Raw genomic sequence first — 21107 nt, forward strand, 5'->3', positions numbered from 1 at the left:
CAGTTGGTATGTTCTAATGCAAGCGTCTTTAACCTTAGACAGTCGGATTAAAAAATTCCCTTATAGGGCTCACTTCCCAATATAAAGACAATTTTGAGCCGGCAAAACATTGATTATTACGTGGTCGTACTCAATGCGTCATATTAAAAAAAGTAAGAAATTTTCCGGTCCAATGCGCATGTGACGTCACTGTGAACAAGTTTTGTTGTTGTTTTGGCGGTAGCTGGTCGCAGGTCTAGGCTAAGTTGTACATTTTTTGTGGGTTTGAGTTTTTGCTTTTTTGGAGAATTTGTGCTAAATTTTTAAGTTCAAAAGTTGCTGTAAAGTTTAGGTAGCTGTTATAGAAAACTGAGTACATGGATTTTGTCCAAATTAAGACTGGAGACAGTCCTGACCTAGATGTCGTTGCAAGCCAAAATTCAGTGTAGGTTTATGACGTGAATTTGCGACAGTAGCGTCTTGATTTAATGTACTTTGCATTGAAAAGCCTATCTCTTTGAAAAGGGTGGGGACCCCTTAAGCCAAATATTTATTATGAATGTAAAACTCAGTTTTTAGGCTTACTTAACTTGCTAGCTTGTCTTTGGGCTAGGCTATTAACTAAAATTTGATTGCACACTTTCCAGAAATACTTTTGGCTGGCTTTTTTGTATTTAACGGCGTTTAGTTCTTTGTTTATTCATTTTATTTGCAAAACTGGTAGGACAGTTATTGTTTTCGTGCTATAATGAAGTGTACGTATTTTTCTGACAGAATGGATGCGTTTTAAGTTAATAAAAGCATAAAGCACTAATATTTTATTAAAATGTACGCAGACAAACGATGAAAAAGCTGATAGAAAATTTAACAAAGGAGTGAAAGGACATGGTTCGGCTGGCTTCTAACGAGTCTTGTCTCTCTGGATTAGCACAATGACCGATAACGGAATGGTAGCATCAACTTTGACGGCCAGGGGCTGGACGATCATTGACTGACATATATGTTAGTAGTACATAAATCAATTTTACCGCTTGCATGTGATTTGCAAGTAAGTCATTTCCGGCTTTGCGTCGATCCATATCGCCTCATTTAAAGCCAGCCGACGTGGACATTTCAAGTTAGTGATGCAACCATCATCAATACTGTTTTGGCCATGATGTTTGAAAAATTGCTTTTACAGGCTCTGAGCATTAGGTACTAAAATAGTTGCTATGGTTATTTTTGTAAGTTTCTACTACTTTTCCGCCTAAATCATGCTATTTCAATGGCCCTTTATTTCAGAATTTCCGTCTTCGACGAGCGACTGCATCCATTTTGTTGCTGGGAAGCCTGACTGTAAACGAAAGCCCTATGCATCGCAAGCTATTGGTACTGCTGGGGGCGCTACCAAAACCATTGTTTCGACATAAAGCTGCAAGCTGCAATCGACCAGGTATTGTGTTTTCAAAATGGCTGCCTGTCGGCAGCGTTTTCGAAAATGTATCGTTTACACTTTTGCATTTTTGGTGTTTTTACCTCAACATATTACACCCAAAATTCATTGATTGAAGTATTTGGCAACGGTCTGTTTGCAAAGCAATTATGATTTGTCATTTAGTACAAGAAGTATTTTGTTGTTGTTCCATAACAGTGGTCGCGATTTACCACGGCGAACGAAAGAAAACCGTCGACATTCATTCGCTGTGATCATCTTGCAGGCCGGCTAAGACAGCTTCTGTTGCGTTGTTTAGCAGACTTGTCACAGTTGTCACAGTTTGAAGATCCTTTTCAAGTGATTTTCGATGCAGGCTTCGTACTGAGCAAACAACCTCGACTGGAAATGAATGGCAAAGTTTTTTCGCGAACGTGCTTTCATCGCGCTGCTAGTGTCTTCTTTTGTAAAGAACTTACCTATGCAAAGCTTTCGAAAACGCCGACCAAGGAATTGAAAGGTATGAACACAGCTTGTCTCACGTGTTACTGGTTGTTCTTGAGTTGATTGCATTTGCTTGGAAAAGCCGTTAAAAACCTTTAAATCGTGGTCAGTTGTGAGAACGTTAACGACCAAGCCATCCCTTGCAAATCTTTGGCAAGCTTCTCCCCTAGGTCGCGCGCCATGTTGGTTTACAAAACGGAAATAAATACGATCGCAGTTTTTATGTTATCAGTAGGTGTGTCTTGTCTATATTACTGCTAGACGTCGTCTTCCTACGACTTTCCTGCGAGCGCTCCTAAGATAATCTGGCAACACATGAAATCGCCTTTTTGCCAGATCCTGCTAGCGTATTGTTGAATTATAATCTTGTTCCAGGCTAACTGCGTTTCGCCATGTCGTACACAACGCATAGATTTTCAATGGGACCAAATTACTTGTAATTGGTCCAGAACTTTAACCTTAATTGATGTCTTTTGACCAATTAAGGATGTCTGTGCTCTAATCGCCATCTAGCGGATAGTGTAAATTTGATCTATTTGATAAACATTCAAGCTCTTTTCGATAGAGATGGCCAATCTTTCGCGCACGTTGGACTTTCAGTTGGTATGTTCTAATGCAAGCGTCTTTAACCTTAGACAGTCGGATTAAAAAATTCCCTTATAGGGCTCACTTCCCAATATAAAGACAATTTTGAGCCGGCAAAACATTGATTATTACGTGGTCGTACTCAATGCGTCATATTAAAAAAAGTAAGAAATTTTCCGGTCCAATGCGCATGTGACGTCACTGTGAACAAGTTTTGTTGTTGTTTTGGCGGTAGCTGGTCGCAGGTCTAGGCTAAGTTGTACATTTTTTGTGGGTTTGAGTTTTTGCTTTTTTGGAGAATTTGTGCTAAATTTTTAAGTTCAAAAGTTGCTGTAAAGTTTAGGTAGCTGTTATAGAAAACTGAGTACATGGATTTTGTCCAAATTAAGACTGGAGACAGTCCTGACCTAGATGTCGTTGCAAGCCAAAATTCAGTGTAGGTTTATGACGTGAATTTGCGACAGTAGCGTCTTGATTTAATGTACTTTGCATTGAAAAGCCTATCTCTTTGAAAAGGGTGGGGACCCCTTAAGCCAAATATTTATTATGAATGTAAAACTCAGTTTTTAGGCTTACTTAACTTGCTAGCTTGTCTTTGGGCTAGGCTATTAACTAAAATTTGATTGCACACTTTCCAGAAATACTTTTGGCTGGCTTTTTTGTATTTAACGGCGTTTAGTTCTTTGTTTATTCATTTTATTTGCAAAACTGGTAGGACAGTTATTGTTTTCGTGCTATAATGAAGTGTACGTATTTTTCTGACAGAATGGATGCGTTTTAAGTTAATAAAAGCATAAAGCACTAATATTTTATTAAAATGTACGCAGACAAACGATGAAAAAGCTGATAGAAAATTTAACAAAGGAGTGAAAGGACATGGTTCGGCTGGCTTCTAACGAGTCTTGTCTCTCTGGATTAGCACAATGACCGATAACGGAATGGTAGCATCAACTTTGACGGCCAGGGGCTGGACGATCATTGACTGACATATATGTTAGTAGTACATAAATCAATTTTACCGCTTGCATGTGATTTGCAAGTAAGTCATTTCCGGCTTTGCGTCGATCCATATCGCCTCATTTAAAGCCAGCCGACGTGGACATTTCAAGTTAGTGATGCAACCATCATCAATACTGTTTTGGCCATGATGTTTGAAAAATTGCTTTTACAGGCTCTGAGCATTAGGTACTAAAATAGTTGCTATGGTTATTTTTGTAAGTTTCTACTACTTTTCCGCCTAAATCATGCTATTTCAATGGCCCTTTATTTCAGAATTTCCGTCTTCGACGAGCGACTGCATCCATTTTGTTGCTGGGAAGCCTGACTGTAAACGAAAGCCCTATGCATCGCAAGCTATTGGTACTGCTGGGGGCGCTACCAAAACCATTGTTTCGACATAAAGCTGCAAGCTGCAATCGACCAGGTATTGTGTTTTCAAAATGGCTGCCTGTCGGCAGCGTTTTCGAAAATGTATCGTTTACACTTTTGCATTTTTGGTGTTTTTACCTCAACATATTACACCCAAAATTCATTGATTGAAGTATTTGGCAACGGTCTGTTTGCAAAGCAATTATGATTTGTCATTTAGTACAAGAAGTATTTTGTTGTTGTTCCATAACAGTGGTCGCGATTTACCACGGCGAACGAAAGAAAACCGTCGACATTCATTCGCTGTGATCATCTTGCAGGCCGGCTAAGACAGCTTCTGTTGCGTTGTTTAGCAGACTTGTCACAGTTGTCACAGTTTGAAGATCCTTTTCAAGTGATTTTCGATGCAGGCTTCGTACTGAGCAAACAACCTCGACTGGAAATGAATGGCAAAGTTTTTTCGCGAACGTGCTTTCATCGCGCTGCTAGTGTCTTCTTTTGTAAAGAACTTACCTATGCAAAGCTTTCGAAAACGCCGACCAAGGAATTGAAAGGTATGAACACAGCTTGTCTCACGTGTTACTGGTTGTTCTTGAGTTGATTGCATTTGCTTGGAAAAGCCGTTAAAAACCTTTAAATCGTGGTCAGTTGTGAGAACGTTAACGACCAAGCCATCCCTTGCAAATCTTTGGCAAGCTTCTCCCCTAGGTCGCGCGCCATGTTGGTTTACAAAACGGAAATAAATACGATCGCAGTTTTTATGTTATCAGTAGGTGTGTCTTGTCTATATTACTGCTAGACGTCGTCTTCCTACGACTTTCCTGCGAGCGCTCCTAAGATAATCTGGCAACACATGAAATCGCCTTTTTGCCAGATCCTGCTAGCGTATTGTTGAATTATAATCTTGTTCCAGGCTAACTGCGTTTCGCCATGTCGTACACAACGCATAGATTTTCAATGGGACCAAATTACTTGTAATTGGTCCAGAACTTTAACCTTAATTGATGTCTTTTGACCAATTAAGGATGTCTGTGCTCTAATCGCCATCTAGCGGATAGTGTAAATTTGATCTATTTGATAAACATTCAAGCTCTTTTCGATAGAGATGGCCAATCTTTCGCGCACGTTGGACTTTCAGTTGGTATGTTCTAATGCAAGCGTCTTTAACCTTAGACAGTCGGATTAAAAAATTCCCTTATAGGGCTCACTTCCCAATATAAAGACAATTTTGAGCCGGCAAAACATTGATTATTACGTGGTCGTACTCAATGCGTCATATTAAAAAAAGTAAGAAATTTTCCGGTCCAATGCGCATGTGACGTCACTGTGAACAAGTTTTGTTGTTGTTTTGGCGGTAGCTGGTCGCAGGTCTAGGCTAAGTTGTACATTTTTTGTGGGTTTGAGTTTTTGCTTTTTTGGAGAATTTGTGCTAAATTTTTAAGTTCAAAAGTTGCTGTAAAGTTTAGGTAGCTGTTATAGAAAACTGAGTACATGGATTTTGTCCAAATTAAGACTGGAGACAGTCCTGACCTAGATGTCGTTGCAAGCCAAAATTCAGTGTAGGTTTATGACGTGAATTTGCGACAGTAGCGTCTTGATTTAATGTACTTTGCATTGAAAAGCCTATCTCTTTGAAAAGGGTGGGGACCCCTTAAGCCAAATATTTATTATGAATGTAAAACTCAGTTTTTAGGCTTACTTAACTTGCTAGCTTGTCTTTGGGCTAGGCTATTAACTAAAATTTGATTGCACACTTTCCAGAAATACTTTTGGCTGGCTTTTTTGTATTTAACGGCGTTTAGTTCTTTGTTTATTCATTTTATTTGCAAAACTGGTAGGACAGTTATTGTTTTCGTGCTATAATGAAGTGTACGTATTTTTCTGACAGAATGGATGCGTTTTAAGTTAATAAAAGCATAAAGCACTAATATTTTATTAAAATGTACGCAGACAAACGATGAAAAAGCTGATAGAAAATTTAACAAAGGAGTGAAAGGACATGGTTCGGCTGGCTTCTAACGAGTCTTGTCTCTCTGGATTAGCACAATGACCGATAACGGAATGGTAGCATCAACTTTGACGGCCAGGGGCTGGACGATCATTGACTGACATATATGTTAGTAGTACATAAATCAATTTTACCGCTTGCATGTGATTTGCAAGTAAGTCATTTCCGGCTTTGCGTCGATCCATATCGCCTCATTTAAAGCCAGCCGACGTGGACATTTCAAGTTAGTGATGCAACCATCATCAATACTGTTTTGGCCATGATGTTTGAAAAATTGCTTTTACAGGCTCTGAGCATTAGGTACTAAAATAGTTGCTATGGTTATTTTTGTAAGTTTCTACTACTTTTCCGCCTAAATCATGCTATTTCAATGGCCCTTTATTTCAGAATTTCCGTCTTCGACGAGCGACTGCATCCATTTTGTTGCTGGGAAGCCTGACTGTAAACGAAAGCCCTATGCATCGCAAGCTATTGGTACTGCTGGGGGCGCTACCAAAACCATTGTTTCGACATAAAGCTGCAAGCTGCAATCGACCAGGTATTGTGTTTTCAAAATGGCTGCCTGTCGGCAGCGTTTTCGAAAATGTATCGTTTACACTTTTGCATTTTTGGTGTTTTTACCTCAACATATTACACCCAAAATTCATTGATTGAAGTATTTGGCAACGGTCTGTTTGCAAAGCAATTATGATTTGTCATTTAGTACAAGAAGTATTTTGTTGTTGTTCCATAACAGTGGTCGCGATTTACCACGGCGAACGAAAGAAAACCGTCGACATTCATTCGCTGTGATCATCTTGCAGGCCGGCTAAGACAGCTTCTGTTGCGTTGTTTAGCAGACTTGTCACAGTTGTCACAGTTTGAAGATCCTTTTCAAGTGATTTTCGATGCAGGCTTCGTACTGAGCAAACAACCTCGACTGGAAATGAATGGCAAAGTTTTTTCGCGAACGTGCTTTCATCGCGCTGCTAGTGTCTTCTTTTGTAAAGAACTTACCTATGCAAAGCTTTCGAAAACGCCGACCAAGGAATTGAAAGGTATGAACACAGCTTGTCTCACGTGTTACTGGTTGTTCTTGAGTTGATTGCATTTGCTTGGAAAAGCCGTTAAAAACCTTTAAATCGTGGTCAGTTGTGAGAACGTTAACGACCAAGCCATCCCTTGCAAATCTTTGGCAAGCTTCTCCCCTAGGTCGCGCGCCATGTTGGTTTACAAAACGGAAATAAATACGATCGCAGTTTTTATGTTATCAGTAGGTGTGTCTTGTCTATATTACTGCTAGACGTCGTCTTCCTACGACTTTCCTGCGAGCGCTCCTAAGATAATCTGGCAACACATGAAATCGCCTTTTTGCCAGATCCTGCTAGCGTATTGTTGAATTATAATCTTGTTCCAGGCTAACTGCGTTTCGCCATGTCGTACACAACGCATAGATTTTCAATGGGACCAAATTACTTGTAATTGGTCCAGAACTTTAACCTTAATTGATGTCTTTTGACCAATTAAGGATGTCTGTGCTCTAATCGCCATCTAGCGGATAGTGTAAATTTGATCTATTTGATAAACATTCAAGCTCTTTTCGATAGAGATGGCCAATCTTTCGCGCACGTTGGACTTTCAGTTGGTATGTTCTAATGCAAGCGTCTTTAACCTTAGACAGTCGGATTAAAAAATTCCCTTATAGGGCTCACTTCCCAATATAAAGACAATTTTGAGCCGGCAAAACATTGATTATTACGTGGTCGTACTCAATGCGTCATATTAAAAAAAGTAAGAAATTTTCCGGTCCAATGCGCATGTGACGTCACTGTGAACAAGTTTTGTTGTTGTTTTGGCGGTAGCTGGTCGCAGGTCTAGGCTAAGTTGTACATTTTTTGTGGGTTTGAGTTTTTGCTTTTTTGGAGAATTTGTGCTAAATTTTTAAGTTCAAAAGTTGCTGTAAAGTTTAGGTAGCTGTTATAGAAAACTGAGTACATGGATTTTGTCCAAATTAAGACTGGAGACAGTCCTGACCTAGATGTCGTTGCAAGCCAAAATTCAGTGTAGGTTTATGACGTGAATTTGCGACAGTAGCGTCTTGATTTAATGTACTTTGCATTGAAAAGCCTATCTCTTTGAAAAGGGTGGGGACCCCTTAAGCCAAATATTTATTATGAATGTAAAACTCAGTTTTTAGGCTTACTTAACTTGCTAGCTTGTCTTTGGGCTAGGCTATTAACTAAAATTTGATTGCACACTTTCCAGAAATACTTTTGGCTGGCTTTTTTGTATTTAACGGCGTTTAGTTCTTTGTTTATTCATTTTATTTGCAAAACTGGTAGGACAGTTATTGTTTTCGTGCTATAATGAAGTGTACGTATTTTTCTGACAGAATGGATGCGTTTTAAGTTAATAAAAGCATAAAGCACTAATATTTTATTAAAATGTACGCAGACAAACGATGAAAAAGCTGATAGAAAATTTAACAAAGGAGTGAAAGGACATGGTTCGGCTGGCTTCTAACGAGTCTTGTCTCTCTGGATTAGCACAATGACCGATAACGGAATGGTAGCATCAACTTTGACGGCCAGGGGCTGGACGATCATTGACTGACATATATGTTAGTAGTACATAAATCAATTTTACCGCTTGCATGTGATTTGCAAGTAAGTCATTTCCGGCTTTGCGTCGATCCATATCGCCTCATTTAAAGCCAGCCGACGTGGACATTTCAAGTTAGTGATGCAACCATCATCAATACTGTTTTGGCCATGATGTTTGAAAAATTGCTTTTACAGGCTCTGAGCATTAGGTACTAAAATAGTTGCTATGGTTATTTTTGTAAGTTTCTACTACTTTTCCGCCTAAATCATGCTATTTCAATGGCCCTTTATTTCAGAATTTCCGTCTTCGACGAGCGACTGCATCCATTTTGTTGCTGGGAAGCCTGACTGTAAACGAAAGCCCTATGCATCGCAAGCTATTGGTACTGCTGGGGGCGCTACCAAAACCATTGTTTCGACATAAAGCTGCAAGCTGCAATCGACCAGGTATTGTGTTTTCAAAATGGCTGCCTGTCGGCAGCGTTTTCGAAAATGTATCGTTTACACTTTTGCATTTTTGGTGTTTTTACCTCAACATATTACACCCAAAATTCATTGATTGAAGTATTTGGCAACGGTCTGTTTGCAAAGCAATTATGATTTGTCATTTAGTACAAGAAGTATTTTGTTGTTGTTCCATAACAGTGGTCGCGATTTACCACGGCGAACGAAAGAAAACCGTCGACATTCATTCGCTGTGATCATCTTGCAGGCCGGCTAAGACAGCTTCTGTTGCGTTGTTTAGCAGACTTGTCACAGTTGTCACAGTTTGAAGATCCTTTTCAAGTGATTTTCGATGCAGGCTTCGTACTGAGCAAACAACCTCGACTGGAAATGAATGGCAAAGTTTTTTCGCGAACGTGCTTTCATCGCGCTGCTAGTGTCTTCTTTTGTAAAGAACTTACCTATGCAAAGCTTTCGAAAACGCCGACCAAGGAATTGAAAGGTATGAACACAGCTTGTCTCACGTGTTACTGGTTGTTCTTGAGTTGATTGCATTTGCTTGGAAAAGCCGTTAAAAACCTTTAAATCGTGGTCAGTTGTGAGAACGTTAACGACCAAGCCATCCCTTGCAAATCTTTGGCAAGCTTCTCCCCTAGGTCGCGCGCCATGTTGGTTTACAAAACGGAAATAAATACGATCGCAGTTTTTATGTTATCAGTAGGTGTGTCTTGTCTATATTACTGCTAGACGTCGTCTTCCTACGACTTTCCTGCGAGCGCTCCTAAGATAATCTGGCAACACATGAAATCGCCTTTTTGCCAGATCCTGCTAGCGTATTGTTGAATTATAATCTTGTTCCAGGCTAACTGCGTTTCGCCATGTCGTACACAACGCATAGATTTTCAATGGGACCAAATTACTTGTAATTGGTCCAGAACTTTAACCTTAATTGATGTCTTTTGACCAATTAAGGATGTCTGTGCTCTAATCGCCATCTAGCGGATAGTGTAAATTTGATCTATTTGATAAACATTCAAGCTCTTTTCGATAGAGATGGCCAATCTTTCGCGCACGTTGGACTTTCAGTTGGTATGTTCTAATGCAAGCGTCTTTAACCTTAGACAGTCGGATTAAAAAATTCCCTTATAGGGCTCACTTCCCAATATAAAGACAATTTTGAGCCGGCAAAACATTGATTATTACGTGGTCGTACTCAATGCGTCATATTAAAAAAAGTAAGAAATTTTCCGGTCCAATGCGCATGTGACGTCACTGTGAACAAGTTTTGTTGTTGTTTTGGCGGTAGCTGGTCGCAGGTCTAGGCTAAGTTGTACATTTTTTGTGGGTTTGAGTTTTTGCTTTTTTGGAGAATTTGTGCTAAATTTTTAAGTTCAAAAGTTGCTGTAAAGTTTAGGTAGCTGTTATAGAAAACTGAGTACATGGATTTTGTCCAAATTAAGACTGGAGACAGTCCTGACCTAGATGTCGTTGCAAGCCAAAATTCAGTGTAGGTTTATGACGTGAATTTGCGACAGTAGCGTCTTGATTTAATGTACTTTGCATTGAAAAGCCTATCTCTTTGAAAAGGGTGGGGACCCCTTAAACAACCTGAAATATCAAAAGCGAAAATGTTTCAGCATCAGATTTCCGAAACAATACGATAGCACAAACAATAGCATTTATCTTTAATAAATCATGCAATAACGATCATATTCGTTGATCGAGTGAAAGTGTCTTGTGAGCTTGTAATGCGGCATAATTGAAGTGCAATACTTAAGATAATTAAAATTATTAAGGTGGACAAGTTAATTGACATTTGACCGGTATTTGGTGTTGTGTCACCTTAATACATAAATTTGTAGAAATATTTAAACGGCATCATAAGTTCATAACGGATGTCACGTTCAAGTGTTAATTCGAAAAAACGAAGGTAACTGAAACAGTTTTTATCCAAGTGCAAAGTTTTAACAGTTTTCTGTTAATAAAATAGGTAGTCAATTTAGTAATATCACTGCCTTTAAGTTGAAATTTTGCACCTTGGCTTACTCAAAGCGTTTCGATATTTGTATCACTGAGTTCAGTTTCCTTTAATTTTGTCTTTGTATATCTCTCATCATCGTATCGTACATCGTATATCTTACATTTCAAAAGCATAACCACTGTAAATAAATTTGTTTTGGTTTCAAACACATCAGGATTTCACTAATGGTGTTTTTATTGCTGAAATATTCACATACTCCAAATCAAGAAACAGATAGGCTTATTGCTTTTCTAAGAAAACTAGAAATCAATGTCGTAATGCCAATTCCCCTAACGCTCTTCTCTAACTTACTTCATTGTTTTGCTACTCGTAACCATAATTTTAGTTTGAATGAAAAGCAATTATGACTTATTACGCCATCATCACGCTACACCGGTAAATTTTGCCCAGTTTGATTGACACAAAAATGACAAAAGACCTTAAGAGATTCGCGTAAAAATGAACTAGGAATGTTAAACAAGGCAAAGTCGAATCACATAGTCTGATAGCGCTTAGAAAATTGTGACAATAAAACATAGAAACAGTAGACAAAGGTCGTGTCCTTAACTGATTATATTAGCCATCATGGAATGTCGACGTGTATTGTTCTATTTCTGGCATTGTTTCAGGTTTCAAGGTGACATCCGGTGTTTATGTCATTGCTTTGCGCTTCACTGCTGAAACCTGCATCGTCCCCTATTTGATGTAACATGTATAAGAATATGGTGTTGTAAATGTTATCACTATCCGCACTACATCGCGACGAAAGCAGCAAGGATACTCTGTCCTGAGTAACAACCAAGTATATTTTCTACCATCGCATGTAGCTAGAACGGTAACGATTACACATGTTGTACGGGGAATGTAGACTGTTCCTGTACGAGCAAAGCCAACAAATCTAGATTGTGATTTCTTACCACAGTCGAATAATTTTGAGCAGCCACGTGTGCGGGTGTCAGAGCTGTAAAGGTCTAATTTTCTTCGGGATTCCCCGTATTGCGCAAAGTGAGATTACGCAGTATATTTTATTGGGGCGCAAAAAAAAAACACAAACACAAATATGTACATTTCAGTGCCTTGTAACGGATTGGAATAGAAGGTTGAATACCAGCAATTCCTTGCAGAAACGTTGCACGTTGCATTTGAATGTCTTTTTCAATTCCCTGAATGAAAGTCCACAATGTCGGTTGGTGGCATTGAAAAAGCACTTGGAGACCAAAATGCCAACCTTCGACTGCATTTATGGTTCTTGCAATGCAACCTGCCCCGGCTTCGTAATGATTCCAACATTCGATTGGAAACATGGCTGGGCCGTAATTTTCACCACGTCACGGACGTCGTCTGCCTCTTATATATGTGTGTTCGAAATACGACAGCAGCTCAGGCATCTTCTCGTGATCGGGCATGCTATCAGCTAAGGTCAGAAATGACTGGACTACGTCAGAGGAAAGGACCATGGCTAAGGCTTATAAACACCGAACAGCTTGTTCGTCACTCGTACTGTTCTTGCAGCACCGATTGTTTCCTTTTCGATGTTAACCTAAACTGTGAACTGAACAGACAGCTGTAAATAATCGTATTCTTTAATTGCACAGCTTTAAGAGTCAAAAAACTAAACTAAGCTGCAACACAACAAGTAAAATTAAACAAAAGCATAAAAGGAAACTAGTAATCTTAAAATGGTGAATCGTAATCACGCAACTGAAAAGAACTGAGGGGCTGAACTGAGAGCATCATTGGCGTGATTACGAGATATGCGAAGAAGCTACAAGGGGCGTTGATTAATGACTGCGAGTGACGTTGCATTAATCATTGCATTCTCCCGGCCCAACAACGAAGCATAGCGTAAATAAATATAACATGCGAATTAAATGAATCAAACCGCGTCAACAATATCAACAATTGCGCATGAGTACAACACATCAACAATAGCGTATGACAAATCTATGGTTCGGCAAAATATCTGATTGGAGGCACTCCGTTTTTGCCGCGGGCCGACCGACGAATCTCCGCTTCTACCGGTTCGATTGCCATTTGCTCAGCTGAAGTTAAGGGCACTTCAGCGGATTCTTAAGGTTTGTTAAAAATTTTCTGAGTATATTGGATTTGCGGTGTACAGTGACAGGTTGTTCACTTTCAATCCCGACAAGGGGCTAGATCCTTCAAAGAGACCGTTGATTCCCTTACATCCTGATATCGGACACGTGCGTACGTTGGATCTGTGTTGACCAAATCAACTTCATCGACCAAAGGCTCATGTTTGCTTTAGCGGACGAATCGACGGAATACTTTGCCTGGACCCACCAGCCACGATGGCAGAGCCGTGCCGTTTTTCTATCGTCGGTTAAAGGCGAAAAATCTTTCGTGCGGTGTAGCATTAGTTGAGGTGCATAAGAGCGAACGGATCGAGTATAATGCACCGGGAAGCACTTGTTCCCATTCAGAAACATTCATCCACCTTGACTTCAGGGCGAGTGTTACGGCTTTCCATATGATACCTTTGTACCGTTCAACTGGAGCATTTCCAATAGGATGGTATAGAGTACAGCTGTTCGTTGCTATACCGAAGCCATGCAGATAGGATTGTAGTTCCTTTGACAAGAATGATGAACCTTGATCTGAATGAATATAGTTAGGTAAACCTACACGGATGCACTGTACGCTCTGGTGAAGGAATCAGTGCCGACGTTTAGCATACCTGGTCGGTAGTTAATGGTATAACTTAAGGACGCAAGTTCCATTCTCCAGGTTTGAATTTTGTTGTTTTTAATTTTTGTTCGGCGGCGATTGTCTAGCAAGAACGCCACTGATCGTTGATCTGTTATGAGCTCGAAATGTCGACGAAAGAGGAGATCTCTCCATTTTCTGGTGGCTTCGATAATTGCAGTCGCCTCTTTCTCTACTACAGGATACGATAATTCCGCCCCATGGAGCATTCTAGAGAGTAAAGCAACGGGGCGACCACCTTGATTCAAGGTGGCAGAGACGGCGACATCAGATGCATCACATTCTACTACAAACGGCAATGTTTCATCAATTGACTGAAGGGATACATTCATTAACTCGCTTTTAAGATTGCTGAATGCTTGACAAGCATCGTCGTTTAAGGGAAAGGAGTAAGCTGTTGCTAATGGTTTCACCTTATCGGAAAATTTTGGAATCCACTTTGCGTAATATGCCAGCATTCCCAAGACTCGTTGTAACCCGTTTTTGTTTTGAGGAAGAGGAAGAGGAAACTCTTGAAGGGGTTTTAACCGTTCTGGGTATGGCTGAATAAGTTTATGCAGGACTCTGTAACCTAGAATGTTGATGTGAGGAGCAGACTTGACGGTTTTGGTTTCATTAAACGATAAATTTCGACGCTTGAAGACTTTTAGAATCTTTTTTACGTTGAGATCGTGTTCATCTTGATTTCGGCCACAAACTGTTACGTCATCTTGATAAGCATAAACGTCTTTTAAGTTTTCCTCTTCAATGATGCGGTTGATGGCACGTTGAAAATTAATGCCACCGTTCGTGACTCCGAATGGGATACGTTTGTACTGCCACAATTTACCGTCCGAAGAAAGAATAGGAATTTGATGGTAAGCAGATTTCAAGTCATATCGAGAGTAAGTGCTATACTCTGCAAGTTGATTTACCATCGTATCTATTCTGGGAAAAGGATATGCGTCTAATTCTGTATACAAATTGATCGTCTGCGAATAATAATAATCAACAATTTGGGCACGCCAGGGTGAACGGCTGGTTTCGATAATGTCATCTTCGAGCAACTTCTTGATTTCGCCGGCAATGAAGTTTCTGTCTGCTTCGTTGTATTGCCGAGATTTCGCAGCGATTGGCTTACAATATTCTGAAGTAAGTTTGGAAATAGCGTTTCGGTTGGCACTAATACAGCAGGGAGTGCCCAAGAAGAAGATTTAGATATAACAAAATCTTCAAGACAGCCGTCATACTCAATTACGAGCCGTTTATGTTGCTTTTGAAAAGTTTGGCCAAGTATAATATCCGCACAGAGATGATCCATGACACCAAAGGTTACAGCAGTGTACGTTTGATTGTCCAGCAACGCAGAAGCCGATAATCGTACAGGATAACTTCGATTGCGCCATTGACACTGTTTGCTGCGTTGGCGAAACGTCAAGGCATAGCGACTGTATAGTTTTGTTACTTATGTAATTATCAGAGCTTCTAGAATCCACCAGTGCACATAATTTTCTTCCGTTTATGAAAACTGATAAGTGATAACGTTGCAGCGGATAAGCTGTAAGGACACAATGCACATATTCCGGGCGGGACAATATTTTCTCTCGTGGTAGTTGTAACCGCAGAATCCGATTCGACGTTGAAACAAAATTCTGAGAGTGCACTATGTTAGTGGCTGAAGTTTCTGAATTTTCTTTGGGGATCGTCATCAGGGGTTCGCACGTTTCCGCAGCAGCAATCGTTGTAGGTAGATTATCATAAGCCAACGAGTTCTAATGAGCCGTATCCAGGGCATTTGCTTGGTCGAATGCTATTTTGAGGTCAAGAGTACTGTTTTCCAGTAAACGTTGTCGTATAATGGGTGATAAAATTCCATTTATGAAGGCGTCTCTACATAGTTCTTTTCGATATTGTTCACCAGAAATATCCTTACACTGACACTTTTTGCTTAAGATTTGTAGAGCTTGCATAAACTCTTGTAAAGATTCGCCGTTTTGTTGTTTGTGGGTTGCCAATAAATGGCGAGCAAAAATCTCGTTTGGTTTTTTGACAAACAAGTCTTAAAGCATTTCGACAGTTGCTTCATACGCAGTCAAACTCAAAAATTTCTGCAGAAACGAAATTGGTCAATAAAAGTAGTTTGTTAAATGCCGTGCTGTTCACTTGCGCTTCGTGTTCTATGGTACAGTTCTCAAATGTCTTTTTCCAAGATTTTGCAGCAGTGTCCGACTTCACATCGATTTCTAGTCGAGAAGGCTTGAAAGCATTTATTGTAGACGACATTGATTCTTGTCTCTTAAATTGAACTGAACAGACAGTTGTAAATAATCGTATTCTTTAATTGCACAGCTTTAAGAGACAAAAACTAAACTAAGCTGCAACACAACAAGTAAAATTAAACAAAAGCAGAAAAGGAAACTGGTAATCTTAAAATGGTGAATCGTAATCACGCAACTGAAAAGAACTGAGGGGCTGAACTGAGAGCATTATTGGCGTGATTACGAGATATGCGACGAAGCTACAAGGGGCGTTGCATTAATCTTTACAAACTGCACTGTCTTATTAGTCTCAGTAAGGTCCGTTAAATTCAAATAATCACGATATACAACAGTAAGACAGCGGCAGGAGTATAGACAAGGGCGTTGTTCAAGTGCTGTGGCGTCCGGTTCCACGACAATTAACCGTGGGAAATTGACCGCAAACAAACTCACCGTGGACAACTCACCGTGAGGTAAATTGACCGCGAACAATCTAACAGTGACTTAAATTTACATGGACTACTAAATAAATTAACATACTAAATTGGCTGGTATTAAAGCTAATGCGCGACTAGATATTGAATTATAATTTTGACCTAAAAAGTTTAAATTTGGACCTAAAAATAATTGCGCAATTAGAACTAACGTTTCAGAAAAAAATCATTTGATGGAAATCACGTTGTACAAACAAAAAAAAAATAATGTAAAAAAACAACCTTAAGAATAAGGTAAAACCTTAAGAACAAGATGAATGATGTGACGTCACCAGACGTGCTGAAAGGGCTTCCCTCTCTTTGTGGCTTTGGTTCTAAGTATAATTTGGGGCACTGGAATTTTGACCTAGATCGCCGGCCAATTTGTCGCCGGTTAGTTTGTTCACGGTTAATTGACGTGATCCCGTTGTAATAAGTTGATGCTTGTAATATCGGCTCACACAGAGCGTACACACAACACGTTCTCTACTATCGAAAAATGACCTCCTTCGCTAATCCCAATGACAAACTTAACTTCACACGAACTTAAAGGGAATACTCGATTTAACGGACTTCGAATTTAACGGACTCAATATGCGCAGATCTATGAGTAAAAGAATGTACCTAAACAACGGTTTTTATTGTTTTGGAATTCGCCAGGCTACTTGCGTGAAACGATTAGAAAGCTATCTCTCACAACGTCACAATTCCAGCGTATTGTGATCTATCAGCGTACTCTGTACTCTGTTAGCAAGAGCCTTCATTCGGTGCACCTTAGAATCAGTTAGAACCTGCCTGTGTTTAGTACGGTGCATTATGTCTAAGCCAAATGAAAAACGTAAACGTGTGAACTTGTCGGTGATGCAGAAACTAGAACTGATCAAAAAGCTTGAAAAAGGGGCCAGCGTTGCGAGTGTTTGCGATCAGTATGGTGTCAAAAAACAAACAGTCTCAGACATTAAGAAGAGCAAGGACAAGCTGTTAAAATACGCTACGTCTTATTGTGTTGATGCGGCGTCTTCCAAGGGTGGTAAAGTGAGCAACAGAAAACATATGAAGATGGGTAAGGAACAATCTTTGGACGCAGCAGTTATGAAGTGGTACGTTCAACAACGGTCCAGTGGAGTTAATGCGCGTGTGACAAAGTTAATCGCAGCTGCTGCTAAACTTGCTACCAGTCTTGGCTTAACCGATTTTAAGGGCAGTGATGGGTGGCTTTGGCGATTCCGGAATCGCCACAGATTATTTAACGAGGTTCTGCATGGCGAGGCTGGTGATGCAGATACGGCAAGTGTGGCCCCCTTTCGCGAAAAATTAACAAAGCTGATTAGTGACGCAGGCCTCACCCTATCTCAAGTATATAACGCAGACAAGACGGGAATGTTTTGGCGTTCTATCCCGAAAAATTCTCAAGTCCGTCAGGGTGAGGAGAAGACCAAAGGGAAGAAGACATGCAAGGAAAGGCTGTCGGTCCTGGTCGGGTCCAATGCCACCGGTACTCACCGACTGAAGCTAGCCGTGGTCGGCAAATCGAAGAAACGACGGGCATTTAAGGGATTAAACGTCGAGCGTGACCTGCCAGTAGTTTACTACAACTCTAAGAAAGCTTGGTTTAACTCTGCAATTTCACTGATTGGTTTTTCTCGCATTTTGTGCCTGCGACTCGGAAATATCAAGAAGAAGTGCTGAAGATTTCCCCTGATGATGTACGAGCGATTCTGATACTCGACAATGCCCCAGCGCACCCTAGTGAAGGGAAGCTTGTAAGCGCTGACGGCAAGATAAGGGTCCTTTATTTGCCCCCTAATACAACATCGGTTATACAGCCAATGGCCCTGGGGTTAATAGCGCCTTGAAGAGGCGCTACATCCGACGTTACTTGGATGAGGTCCTGGTCATTGTAGAGGACGAAACAGATGCTGAGGTCGACACCAGGGGCCAGCGGACCTTAAGCAACATAAAAAATTACAATATTCGTTCAGCCATTTATAACTTTGCAGCAAGACATTAAGGTGTCTGTCCTCGCAAATTCATGGAAGAAAATCTTAGAGGACAAAGATTCAGAGGTCAACTTTGAAGGAATAGAGGCAGGAGATTTTCTCCAAATGTTGCAGCGTGGTGGGGAGGTATCCACCTCCATCGATGATATAACAGACTGGCTGGACGAATTAGATCTGGACCCAGGGTATCAGTTCATGTCTGAGGCCGACATAGTGGCATCTGTGGTGGATGGTGGAGAAGAGCAAAGCAGTGACGAGGAAGAGGCGATTGAAGTCCCCAAGGTGAAGTTGTCAACTCTACGGAGTTATATCAATGCCCTCATTGATTACTCCGCCTACAGCCAACTAGCTGAGGTGGCGCACCAATATGGGAAGCTCAGGGTGATGAGGGAACATATCATCAAAGAACAGCATATGGGGGATCGCCAGACAAAAATCAACAGCTTCTTTGCCCCTAGCCGCCCTGTTCAACATGGTGCTCCAGTCAACCCATCTGTGTCGTCTCCATCTCTCTTACGCATCCCACCTGCCCCTGAAAATCTGAACAATGATGCCCCATGATGCAGTCATCGTCCCGCCATCCCTGAGGTTGATGTTCAGGAGGATGGACATGATGAGTTGATGATCATCTCTGACTCAGATTAATCTACATTTAAGTTGTGTACTGTAAATGTACCTGTGTACTGTAGTCGCGCAGGCTGTACAAAATACAAACAAGGAACGCATTTCATGTGTCTTTAAACTGCTACTGTGTTGTACTGTACAGTATTTGGTTTATTAAACGTGAGTATCTGCGCAGTATAAACATGTTTGGTACGCGTAATACATCTCTCCATCAAAGTACTGTAGTGTTTTATCGTAGGCATGTTTTCCAAGCAAAAGCTAGAATTTGCGGTAACAGATGGTCTACACTACAGAGTACTTGACTGTACACTGTACAGTAGTGGGAGTACGGTATTTTCGATTAACGGACTTTTTCCAGCAACGGACTGCTGCTGGTCCACATTTGTCCGTTAAATCGAGGGTTGACTGTTAAATCGATAGTACTTAAATTAAATGAAAGCGTTAAATGATTAAAGTTAAGCATGGAAATCACATAAAATAACAAGAATTAACTCATAGTTTCATCAATGAACAATTTCGTGATTACTCATTACAATAACAATTTTACTCCAACATTGTCACATCTCTCCTTATACAAGCAGTAGAAAAGCACAACACAACACAATACACAACTAAAACTATATTTCTTCAATGAGTCCACGAGAATGTTTTTGAGTTCGCCGAGACCGTCGTGGCAACACCACGTTAGTAGGCGGCGGTCCATCCACAAAATTGTTTGAGGTAAAAGGAACTATGGTTAACTAAGGGACTATGGTATTCAGTTCACTGCTGACCACTGGTGGTGATTGTTCCTTCGTTGTAGAAACTTCCTTGCAGGTACCCATTTCATTCTTACTTTTAGGCAGGTAAGACCTGTTTAGACGCAGTGTTGTCACATTGTCCAACTGAACGAGGTAAGACCTCACCCCGACCTTTCGCATTATTTTTTTCCTTTTTCTCCCCAGCGTTTGGTCTTGTGGTCATATGTGAATACGACATCATTTACGTGCAGCTCACAAAGACTTTTTACTCCTTTCCTTTTTCCAGCGTTTCTGCCCGGACTGGCCGTTCAACACCTGGTGCAGGATTGTATCTAATGCGGTGGCCCATCAAGAGTTGCGCTGGAGAGTATCCGCATTTCAAAGGTGTACTCCTATACACCAGCAGCGCTAGATAAAAGTCTTGTCCTGAGACGTGGCTTTTTCTCAGTAGGTCGTTCACTGTGTGTACAGTTTTCTCGGCTAGGCCATTTGCGGATAATGAGGGCTTGATGTCTTGTGATGGAAACCCCAGGTTTCTGCAAACAGTTTGAATTCATGGGAATTAAAAGGGGGGCCATTATCGCTGAAGACGACTTGTGGGATTCCGTGGCGACTTTTTCAAACGGTAGCATTGTTGGTTCATGTGGTAAAAGAGGCTCCTTCTGGTGCTGATTTCTGTAAGCTGCGCAGGTTGCACAGCCGGAGACCTTGTAGACTATGTCCTTGTTGATCCTTGGCCAAAACACCGATTCTCTTGCTCGCCTCTTGCATTGCTCCTCACCCAGGTGTCCTTCATGTATTTCCTTAAGCTCATCTCGGTAATTCCAATACTCTGAAATCAATGTTTTACATCTTGCCTTGCTAGATGGCCAACCTTGCTGTACGTATTGGATGAGGGTTGTCAGCTGTTTATCCTTGGCTGTTTCTTCTCTCAGTTGATTTCGGAATTTTTCGGTTACTGGTAGAGTACTTATTACTAGGGCCCGCAAAAGTCAATAAAGTCAAAAATTTTTAAGGACCTCGTCTGACCACGAATCAAAGAATAAAGTTGTTTTCAGCACCTAGGGGGTTGTTTGTAAGAAGTTTATAGGTCAAAATAAAGTCAAAATTTACAATAAAGTCAAAATTTTCAATAAAGTCAAAATTTGTCAAAATATGGCTTTTTACAAAGTTTTTGTGTTTCTTGAGAGTAATTCTTGTAAAAATCCTCGTGGAAGCATTGTAAATCAGGAACTGCGACACAATTAAACCATATTAACATATAAAAGCAGGAAATAAGTCACAATGCCCACTTGGATCAGCAGTAACTTTTATCGCAAATTGTCCATTGTTTATTCATTGTTACGTATTTAAATAATTCTTATAAAACACTTCCTCTTCATAAACGTGGTATTTTCGAAGATCA

General features: G+C 40.4%; 1 long non-coding RNA gene across 1 annotated transcript in view; it reads left to right on the top strand.

The window, feature by feature from the left end:
- LOC143452607 (uncharacterized) overlaps window positions 1–21107 on the top strand; it is a 31280-nt gene that overhangs the window by 9147 nt on the left and 1026 nt on the right. The window contains exons 13-24 of the long non-coding RNA XR_013115069.1: window positions 816–1096; window positions 1261–1411; window positions 1610–1910; window positions 3307–3587; window positions 3752–3902; window positions 4101–4401; window positions 5798–6078; window positions 6243–6393; window positions 6592–6892; window positions 8289–8569; window positions 8734–8884; window positions 9083–9383. This is a non-coding gene — a long non-coding RNA (uncharacterized LOC143452607). The remainder of the gene's footprint in view (window positions 1–815; window positions 1097–1260; window positions 1412–1609; window positions 1911–3306; window positions 3588–3751; window positions 3903–4100; window positions 4402–5797; window positions 6079–6242; window positions 6394–6591; window positions 6893–8288; window positions 8570–8733; window positions 8885–9082; window positions 9384–21107) is intronic.

This window comes from Clavelina lepadiformis, chromosome 4 (assembly GCF_947623445.1).
Source record: "Clavelina lepadiformis chromosome 4, kaClaLepa1.1, whole genome shotgun sequence".
In the NCBI taxonomy this organism is placed as follows: Eukaryota; Metazoa; Chordata; class Ascidiacea; order Aplousobranchia; family Clavelinidae; genus Clavelina; species Clavelina lepadiformis.